Source organism: Caretta caretta, chromosome 28 (genome assembly GCF_965140235.1).
Source record: "Caretta caretta isolate rCarCar2 chromosome 28, rCarCar1.hap1, whole genome shotgun sequence".
Classification (NCBI taxonomy): Eukaryota; Metazoa; Chordata; order Testudines; family Cheloniidae; genus Caretta; species Caretta caretta.
The window spans coordinates 5,447,244-5,450,915 of record NC_134233.1 but is presented as its reverse complement, the minus strand read 5'-3'; the positions used below and the strand labels follow the sequence as shown (position 1 = coordinate 5,450,915).

The window sequence follows — 3,672 nt, the reverse complement described above, 5'->3', positions numbered from 1 at the left end:
CTTCCACTGTATCAAGACAGTTCACTTGCATGTGAATTTCAAAGAGATGGATTAGACTAGCAATCCTCAACTCATTCAAAAATGAACAATAGATGCTAAGTCTATTTGTCTTTGTTGATCTATACGCGGTTAGAAGTTTCACAATGTAACCAAATTAGCTTGTCGATGCTCATTCCCTTTCGGATATAAAGGGAAGTCAGGATATAAGCAGGGAAGTCAGCTCAAGGAAGAGGAAGGCTATACTCACTGTGCTATAAGCAGGATATAAGCAGGGAAGTCAGCTCAAGGAAGAGGAAGGCTATACTCACTGTGCTATGAACTGTCTCTTGATAGGCAGTCAGCAGCTGGATGGTGGCCTGCAAGGCCCTTTCTCTCTCCCACTCCTTCTCTGAATGGAGCCATGTCTCTAGTAGCTGTTGGCAGAGCAGGGGAATGGACAGAGTTAGTACCAGAAAATCCCTCCCAAAAGTTCCTCTTAAACAGGTTTAATTGTCACTAAAATCCCTCTCCAAAGCACCCGACCTCCATGGAGCGAAGGAATTACATGTCTAATGGAAGTGCCAGGGACCAGATTCACCTCTGAGTGATTGAAGACAAAGGAGTTACATGAGAGATGAACCTGGGCCTGTGTACGTGATGTCTCCTGTAGACTGTCTGATGGGAGCTGTCTACCACATTGCATGCTGTTTGATGTCTGCTGCTGTGTTCTGTTTCCTGGGCAACTTCTTCCACATTGAGTGGCCAAATGACAGAGAGGAGCGTTTCTTTTTATTAATTTGAAGAAGAGCAGAGAAGTCCCCCCCCCCCAGCCCAGCTCCTTTTAGAACTTCATTTTTATACTGAAGGTGCATCAAACTCCCCACCCCTCAGCTCTTCAAGATATTCTGTTCATGTCTGAGGAACAGGAAGTCTCCTCTGGATGAGTTTCCATACACAGGGCTTAACTCAATATGAATGAATTCCTCTTTGAAGAAGTGATCAGTTTCAACTGGTTCTCTTGGATTTGGCTACTGCAGTGGTGATTTTCTTGCCGGTCCAAGTAGTGTCAACTACATTGTAAGAAGTTGGTCCCAATCCAGCCCTGGCATAAAATGGCATAGCTTCTGTGGATTTCAGCGGGGCACATGCCTGCTTATCCCAGGAAGAATTTGGTGCTTTTTCCCCCGACAATTCACTCCATTGTGGAAAATTCCTCCACAACTGAAGCTTGACCCCCTAAATCTCTGACTCTTCCCTGCAGTAACACAACAAACAAACAAACAAACAAACAATCTTCACCATGGTTCAATGGTCTACTCACTTGAAACATTTCCTGGAACCAGTGTGCGGTTGGTTCTTCCTCCAGCAAAGTCTTCATTAGCTTGCCAAGGGCTTCCAAGGACTCTACGTACAGTGACTGAAACCAGAAGACAAGGAGTGAGGCTCAGCACAGATAATTTGTGTGTGTGTGTGGGCGGGGGGGGGGACAACTGGGGGCTGGGGAAAGCTAACCATAACCTTGCCAGGGAGGCCATGTGTGACTGCCATCACCCAGTGCCTGCTGGGCAGAAATACAGTGGATGGTGCCTGAGGAGAATTGTTGTCACGTACCTGTATAGGCAGAGCATCCTTTGCTGTCTCACCTTCCTCTTTCATCATCTTCTCCAGGGGAGGGAGGGGAAACAAACTTTTGAAACACTGATGAAGGAGCTCACGGTTTTCCTTCAAGGTCAAAGATGGTTTGAGTTTGCTGGCAGAAGAAAGAGAGAGAGAGAAAAGTCATGCATTAGACTCAGTACCACCTCCAAGTAAAAGAAATGGGTCCAATGACTGGAGATTGTCTCAATCTAAAACCCCAAATGCAAACAACCCTTCACTTTGCAGCTGAGCACCTCTTTGCACCTCTATTAAGTATTGGCTCATTGAGAAGTAAAGCTAAAGCTTCAAGTCCCCTTTTTAGAGAAACCCACAAGCTTCCTTCCCCCTGCCAGCAAGCCAGACACCTCCCTCCCCATCTGAACTCTCCTGCATTGGACTGCATGCCCCACAACCTCCAAGTTTGTGTCTTTCAAGCACAAACCTCCAAATGGACACATTCAAACCCTCAAGAACTAAAGTTCTGCTGGTGAGCAGCATGTGAGCCAAACCCGGCAGGCATCAAACTGCTCCCAACCTGGCACTCATGAACTAACAAAGACGACGTCACAGTGCCAGGAAATATGGCAGAAAATAGCCTACCTCAGATGTCTAATGGCAAGAATTGCCTTGTAGCGAACTGGAGATGCCAGGGAATCCAGTGGTTCCTTTTTAATGAAGTCCTGAAATGCACGAATAGGGAAATTAAAAAAAATGGGAAATGGATTTGAAAGGCAGAGAGGCTTTCCTCTCACACCCTGAAACAGGGCCATATGCCAGACCTGTAATAAACAGACACCGTGCTCGGCAGGCTCTCTGCCTCAGAAATGGACCGTAGGGCCATCTGCAGGCTATACGGAGGACAGAAAGATAACTCCCCAGAAACAAGCCATTCCTGCCACTTACAGCCCACAATAGGTCGGCATCCCTGCCAAGCTCAGAGTGGACCCAGCAGCATTCTGGGTGCCGTGCAGGTAGCTCATGAGACTGCAGTGGTACAGTCACAGCCAATGGATAAAACAACATCTACCTGGAAACCCAGTCTGATGACATTACAACAAACTCCTTTCTACTTCAGTCCTCAAAGCTCCTCATCACTCACCAGCATGTAGCCAAGGAGCTCCAGTTTGTAAGAGAATTCGTACTCCTGGGAGTCTCTGGTCTCCAAAATGGCACAGCTAATCTCCGTGACATTCTGGATGAGGGTTAATTTTAGGTGCATGTCCTACATAATCCAGAAGGAGAAACAAGAGGATGTGGATGAGAAACGGAGAGAAGAACCAGAGTCCAGAAGATAAAGGTCAGGAATTAAATCTAGCCACAGGAGAGGAGAAAGGTGTCCACAGACCCCAGAAGGCAGAGGACCCTGGCTCTGCACCCACCTCAGAAGAAGAGAAAACCCAGGTTCATGAAAGAAATCCAGGGCCACTTACACCAGAGCAGCCAGGACTCCTGCTTCATGTAGCAAGGAAATCAAGCTCTGTGCAATTTAAACAAGCAACTTGTGGATAGAAAAGGCAAGAGCTGAGGGCAGATAATTTAGAATTTACCTTGTTTGTCAGAGCGATGCCCAGCACCTGAAAAACAAAATGCAAAACAGCTATTAGCAATGTCTATAGTCCCACATAACACACATCCTCAAAATGGCCTGGCTCGTGAATATGGAGCAGAGAGAAATCATGATTGTTAAATCTTCCAAAAGGCTGGAAATGTATCCAGAGGGGGTGTTTTGCAGAGGTCAAGATCAGGGGCCATCCTATGGAATATTTGCATTTGTGAACTTCTGGAAGATATCCGTTTGGTTCAACTGTGATCAACTTTTTTGACAAAGGCTAAATGAGATTCTCACTTAGACTGGGCAGAACTGAATGGCAAAGTGACGTGGCGAGGTTGCACTGAGAGGAGAGTCAGTACCAGCAGTCAGACACCTAGGGAACAGAAATAACGAGCACACAGACAAACAAGACGACAGAGAAGAGGGAAGGGAAGTAGTGAGTCCAAGAAACAGAGTGACAGCAAAGAAACTAAATACAAGTTAGCACCATTCTCTCTTGGCTA

The 3,672-nt window shown here is 46.4% G+C and overlaps 1 long non-coding RNA gene across 1 annotated transcript; it reads right to left on the bottom strand.

The window, feature by feature from the left end:
* Nucleotides 1-1,538: 1,538 nt before the first annotated feature.
* On the bottom strand, nucleotides 1,539-2,829 carry LOC125629792 (uncharacterized). Its single transcript, XR_012666243.1, has 3 exons — nucleotides 2,717-2,829; nucleotides 2,218-2,297; nucleotides 1,539-1,729 (listed from the first exon to the last, which is right to left on the bottom strand). It is a non-coding gene; the product is annotated as an uncharacterized LOC125629792 (long non-coding RNA).
* Nucleotides 2,830-3,672: the final 843 nt, after the last annotated feature.